General features: G+C 31.6%; 1 long non-coding RNA gene across 1 annotated transcript; it reads left to right on the plus strand.

Annotated features, from left to right (window-relative positions):
- Positions 1 to 5,403: 5,403 nt before the first annotated feature.
- LOC107767157 (uncharacterized) lies at positions 5,404 to 6,786 on the plus strand. Its single transcript, XR_001643854.2, has 2 exons — positions 5,404 to 5,511; positions 6,375 to 6,786. It is a non-coding gene; the product is annotated as an uncharacterized LOC107767157 (long non-coding RNA).
- The last annotated feature ends 292 nt before the right edge of the window (positions 6,787 to 7,078 follow it).

Below are 7,078 nucleotides of genomic sequence, written 5' to 3' on the forward strand. Positions count from 1 at the left end.
TGATGTGTACTTGTCCGGGCATTAGTTATACCATAGGTCTAGTTAACAAGTATCAATCCAATCCTGGAAGAGATCACTGGAAAGCTATAAATAGAATTTTCAAATACCTGAAGGGAACTACAAATCATTCACTATTTTATAATGTAAATAATTTATACTTGAGAGGATATACAAATGATGATTGGGCTGGTCATCGGAATGATAGAAAATCAGCATCTAGTTATGTTTTTTTTACTTAGTGATAGTGTTATTCATGAAAAAGTAAGAAAAAAACTTGTATAACCCTTTCGACGATGGAAGCTGAGTTCATGACTTGTGCGTGTGCAATACAAGAAGTTGTTTAGTTAAAGGAATTCTTTGAGCATTTGAATATTATAAAGAACTCTCGGGGTCCCATGACTCTATATTGTGATAGTTAGGCGGCTATTGCATACAAAAAAGATCCTAAGTATCACAGCAAGACAAAACAGATTGACATCAAGTATAACTTTGTGAGAGATATGGTAGCAAGTGGAGAGAAAATTACAGTACATTTCTATACAAATCATGATAGCTGATCTTTTTAAAAAGGCAACATCTAGAGACCTGTTTGAGAAAAATATTATGGCTCTAGGTTTGCGAAGGATGTGAACATATTTATATAATGTAAAATGACTTGATTATTAAAATATGCTCATCAATATTGACTCTTGAATTTATGCTTATATCCCATACGCATGTGATGATGTTTTGTTGATAAAGTGTGTCGAACAAGTCGCGAGATTGGCTCTCTCACACGAACAATTGCCTCTTACGTTGAGAACCGTGAAGAGATGAGACTTTATAGAACCTTGAAAGTGCGAGGTCATATTTCACTTGTAAAGGTCGGTCTTGACAACTAGTCAAACTTACGAATTCCACTAGTCGATTATGACTTGTTTTGTAAACCGGATGTGAGTTTCTCTAAAAAGCAGGATTTGAGGATTATTAAAGTGAAAAACTCGGGTTAGACATTTGGAGGTGTCTAGACCAAGATCTGTACGATGTTGGACGAGAAAAAAATAATAATGAGACGCACGTGCCAATATAAGGCAAGAGTACCGTAGCACATGTTTCATACCACGTGCGCTTAGCGACCAGTGGGTTAATGAAAGAATGGATCCCTACTTCTTTATTGTGTGAGACCTAGAAAGTCAAAATTGAATTTCCATTGGAATACCTTTTGACCTTTTACCGTATCTTAAAGTACCAATCAATGTTGCTACTTTAGAATGTCACTAATAGCTATGAGTGATTCGGCAATGCGGTGCATATCTAGAAAAGCAATTGATCTGGGATGGATAGGTTCGAGTAGAAAGAGAAGATAATTAAAATAAATAATATAACAAATATTCATAGGTCGACAATTACACTTACCACGGGGCAACAAGTGTAATTGTGGATAAAGTTATACATGAACTGGAGTTCACCTCTTTTCAAGGATGGGGGATCAGATAACAAGTTACGCGAGTAGAGAATGATATCTTGGGGTATTGCGAGTAATAAGATCCTCATACTAGTAATGAATTCTTTTCGCATGTGATTTAATTTCTACATAGAGCTTTAGTACAACCTTAATTGGTTTTGGAATGTTACTTCTCTTGATGCTCGCAGGTCGCACCAACTATTGCCAATATAAATTATGTGTCATAGACATCGGTCTAACCCACTACAAGTGAAGTGGGAGATGTTATATTATGGGTCATGGGTCGCTCTATGTGGGTTGACTCGACCCTGTTAGGACAAATAAGTAAGAGAGGTTAAGAGAAATTATCACACGATCAAAAACTCCCTCTAAAGTAAATATGCAAAAGGCAGTGGTAAGTTATCTTCCTTAACTGCTTTTACTCTGCCTATTTATATTAAAGAGAAGACATAGAACTTCTCGAACACATGAATTTCTCTCTATGATAGATCTTCTCTATATGAAAAACCCACACAAATTAGGGTACTTAATTGGTGAAAGATTAATTTTGTTTCTTAATATTTCAAAGTAGATTTGGGATAATTGTCTTGATAGTAATTACAATTTCCGATGCGCGTAACAAGGTATAGCAAAGGAGAAAGCCGGCCACTACAATGTTAGAGGCTTAGAGCTGCTGGAGATTTCTGAAATATATATATATATATATATATATATATATATATATATATATATATATATATATATATATATATATATATATATATATATATATATATATATATATATATATATATATATATATATATATATATATATATATATATATATATATATATATATATATATATTGTAATGCTCTGCTCTGATAATTAATAAAATTTGATAGTTAAAAAAAATCTATTCGTTATAAGTAGTTAGAATGTAAAATTTCTACCTCTTTTTCCACATTATTTGCTCTAATCAATAGGTAGACATATTATCAACTTTTATATTTAAAAAATATCATCATAACACAATATTCATAGCACATCATCCACCTTACATGTCTACCATATGTCATCTGTCTTATACCCAATTAACGGTGGAAATAATTTATAAAATAATTTCCACGCTGCATCATATTTTCAATTTATGCCACACCAAACATACACTCAATTTTGAGTTTAAATTTGACTAACTTTGATATTCAATAATTTAAGGAAAAAATCAAGGTGTTACAAAAGTCTAGATCGTGAAACATAAAAGCAGGGAGTACGCATTGATTGATCAGCTGATGGATTACAATAATGTGAATGAGGACTTTTCTCATTATAGGTTAAGTAAAGAAATGATTGATTGCAATTCAGTCGTGGGGTATGTTTTTCGAACATTAATATCTAATTTAAAAGTCATATGTGAATGCCGGTGCAATATACTAATATCATTTTCACCTACACATTAATTCAAATCTAAAAGTTCTTTCTCTTCTCTACAAGGCTACAATTCAATAATCCTTTTATTTTAAATCATTAGTGGCGGATGTATATAGTTGGCAGGACCGCTACTATTCTTTAGTGAAACTATATACTCCTATGTAGGTGAAATTTTTTGAATATATGTTGTATATTATGTTTATTCTAAGAGGACACTCATTGCCCCAAAGAATCAGTACTATGTAATAGTGTAATACTAGTAGTTTGCAATTATTAATTTAAAATTCTTGGTTCGATCGTTTTAGTTAATATACATCCACGCATAGTTGGTTCTTTGGCCAATATCTTTTTGCGAAGACATATGTTGTTTACCTTAGATCAATGAATACAAAACAATATTTTCACAAAATTTGGTGTGAAAGTGGACCTACAAAAAAGGGGCAAAGTGTACCATAGCCAATTTTGAGCATTCTATTTAAAATATATCTACAATTTACATCCAAATTTAAAGACTAAGTATTCTAAATTTTTTAGTTACTAATTTAGAATTCAGGACTTAGTGTCTAAATTTTTAAACTGCTAATTTAAAATTCAGGACAAAAGATTCGAATTTTTAAATGCAATTTTTGAACTTTAGGACACAATGTTCTGAAGTTTGAAGTTTGAGGTTTAAACTTCAAGAATCTTTAAACATATAAATATATTTTAGACAACATACTTAAAAGTGGCTACCTGGTGTCATTTCCACACAAAAAGTGATGTGTTTATTTTTATTAAGATTAAGACGTCTGAATCTGAATGCACATCTGAATATTAATTTGTGTATTAAGATTAATACGTCTGAATCTGAAATACACATCTGAATATTAAGATGTTGTACTAAGATATGAATACTGAATAATTAAGAGTGTTTGTTTTCTCTACATTTGAATGTGTAAAACTTGTCTTTGTTTTGTTTATTTTAAGTATAAATTCAAATCAAATAGTACTAATTAGTCTAATACCATATTAATAAAATATTTTTAAAAAAAATTATATAGTAGTTGGTATTGATGATGGCTAGCAGTGCTGGTTTTGGGTGCCGGCTGGGTAGTAGTTGGTGGTGATATTAGTTGATAGTGGTGATTATGGGTAGTAGTCAACAGTGGTGGTTGCTGGTGGTGGTAACTGATAATATGATGAGTGAAATATAGTGGTGGTTGATAGTTGTTGCAGTAATGGTAATTAGTGGTGATGGTTGTAAATGACGATCAGTGATAACAACAACTGATATTCGTGCTTGGCAACGGTGGTGGTTGTCGCCGAGGAAGGTGATAATGGGTGGTGGGTAGTGGGTGGCGGTAGGCTATAATGGTAGGGGATAACGATAGCGGTGGTAATGGTAATTAGTAGTGAAAGTGTAGGAGTAATAGTGAAATATTATTTATATAAACTCTTGAATGTATAACATCTTAATGATATTAAGACTATGTTCTTGATCTTAACCATTAAGATCAATAAAGATTCATTAAGTGGTTGTAAAATTTAAAAAACAAACAAACTTAATGTTTAAGATCTGAATGGTTAAGATTCAAATCTAAAAAATAAACCTACTTAATAACTATAATATGAATGATTAAGATTCATACCTCCATACAAATAAATGAGTGACTATTATATGACCAAAAATTATAATAGTGACTTTATAGTAATAGACATATACTTGGATAACCCCCATAAAATTTTAACCTACAAAAAAACTTGGTTAATCTCTTCCTGTCCAAGAGTCACCATTTCAATTTGATATTCTTGTTGACGCTGAGGTACGAATAGTGAGCAAGCTTTTAACACCGTGACTCGAATTACACAAAAAATAGAAGAAAGGGAATTTTTGGATTTTGCCTAATTAATATTTTGGTTGAAAGCAACATATTTTGGAGAGTAGGCAGTTAGTGAATTAAACTAAGATCCAGAACAGTAATTAAAGAATAAATAAAGTGATGATGGGATCAGAGGTAAAGCCCACCAAGTTTGAATAAATTAGAGAATAAACTTATCTGATTAGTCTAGATTAAAGTAATATTAATATAAAAATCAGGTTAAGCATCTTCTGAAGTTGTAGTACTCTATATTTGTAAATCTGGTACTACTCTAAAATGGATAGTACACTCAGTAGTACTCAATGCTCCAGGAATCAAGTTTGCAATAATTGGAAAATTTTATTTTATGTCTCATATAATTTACACTAGTTATATGAGGCAACTTTTTGTTTTTACAGTTTTGTGGACCCAAATTTTTGTGGACCCAGAAGTATAAGATTGGGGTCCACAAATTTGTGAGACAAAAAGGAGCCTCATACAACTAGTGTCAGTTGTATGAGACACAAAATAAAACTTCTCGTTTATAACGGATTTCAAAGAAAAGGAGCGAAAGCAGAGTTCAAACGTAACTGTTTGACCCAAAATATATTGAAACCTTTTTGAATAAATCAATTAAAGAAAATGAAGAGGTAAATCTCAGTCAAATATAATAAACTCCAGATATATGAACTTAATTAGAAAATACAAGTAATCTATAAAAGGAGTCAAATTTGCTACACTGGATATACAAAGGGGAAATTGAAGAAGAAGCAGAAGATGATACTTTGTTGGTGACTTTGGTCTCGAAAGAATGTTGGTTAGTATTAATTGTTTGTATACACGTACTTACGCCCAAAATATAGATTTTTCACTATGTGCTTTTAATTTACATAAACAAAACTGTATTTTTTTTATTTTTTTTTTTGCAAAAATGTGGTCTGACTCTTTTCTTAAACTCTTGTATATACTAGAACACCCACTTAAGCTTTTGTATATAGCGGAAATATAATGCACCACCAATTAATTGTCTTGTTGTTTCCTCATACATTTTTGTTTGATACATACTCTTGTGGTCTATGGCATCAACCACTAATTTTCTCATTAACAAAATGGTCACCATTTTTACATTTCTTTTTCTATGTACCATAAACCACAATTTTTATATTTTTTTTCAATATACCTTAAACCAAAATCTAATAAATTATCTTTATGTAAAGTGTCTATAATATTGTCCCTTTTTCTTTACAACAGCTCCGTTTCCTTATTTGAAAATGTTAAGATCAGTAAACTTCATGATTTCATGTGTTTTCTCCTTTCCGCTAATTACAAGTGCCTTTATCCAAGGTTTTTGTATTACATTCCCTCTGTGCTAAATTGATCAAATAGGTTATTTTGACGGACAACATTATTAAATTAGATTAACAAATTATGCGCATGAAAATCCAACTTTTTCAAAACGGCAAACTTGCAGTCTTGTATACGATGAAACTGTACGACTAAAACTTTTATTTACTGAAAGTGCAATCAAATATTTACACCCCATTGCAATTTAACCTAGTGCATCAGGTTGCAGCTTGTGTTATTGTTTAGGTTAGTAGTTCAATTGTTTTATATAGTTGCCTGCAATTACATTTCAAGCGAGCAGATAATGTAGAAAATTTATATTATCAATATATATAGTTAAGGTCATTGTTGAATACTACGAAAGAAGAAGCATCATTGTATGGACACAGCATTAAACTTTTGGGACCAAAGTCACCAACAGAGTCTCAAATTTCTCATCTCCAAATCATCCAACTGAGGGGAACAGCCAACAACTTTGTTTCTCAATGATTTCTATTGTTATGTTTTTGTAAATTAGTGGCGTTTTGTTCCACTTGGAGAATGTAACCATATAGATGCAGAGTTAGCCCCTGCGTTTTGATCATTTTTGGCGTCTCATGTTATTGTGATATTGTTGGTCGAATGGGTACGGGATTTAAGATAACGTAATCTTCTATTGCAAAGTTAGTTCTAAATAATGTAAACTCAATTTAAATTTGTGAAAGCTTTTATACTGTCCGATATATGCATCCTCACTTTATAATAGTAACTATATTTGTTGAATAACATTAATTGGGACCCTTTTAATCCATCTAGTAAGGTTCTCCATCAGGATAATCAAAATCTGACTAAGGGAATTTGGCACGAAGAGGTATTATTAGAATTAATTCGGCCGAGATCGATTAATGACTAATGGAACTCATCGTCAAGCAGTCGATTATGGCCGAGGTCAAATGCTGAGAGCAACAGTAACGGCTAGTTTTATAATAGGGTCTTTAGGAGAATATTCCATTGAATTTCTTTGTACTTGTACTTTTAGGGTTGATGGGGGTATGTCTCAT

This window comes from Nicotiana tabacum, chromosome 10 (assembly GCF_000715075.1).
Source record: "Nicotiana tabacum cultivar K326 chromosome 10, ASM71507v2, whole genome shotgun sequence".
Classification (NCBI taxonomy): Eukaryota; Viridiplantae; Streptophyta; class Magnoliopsida; order Solanales; family Solanaceae; genus Nicotiana; species Nicotiana tabacum.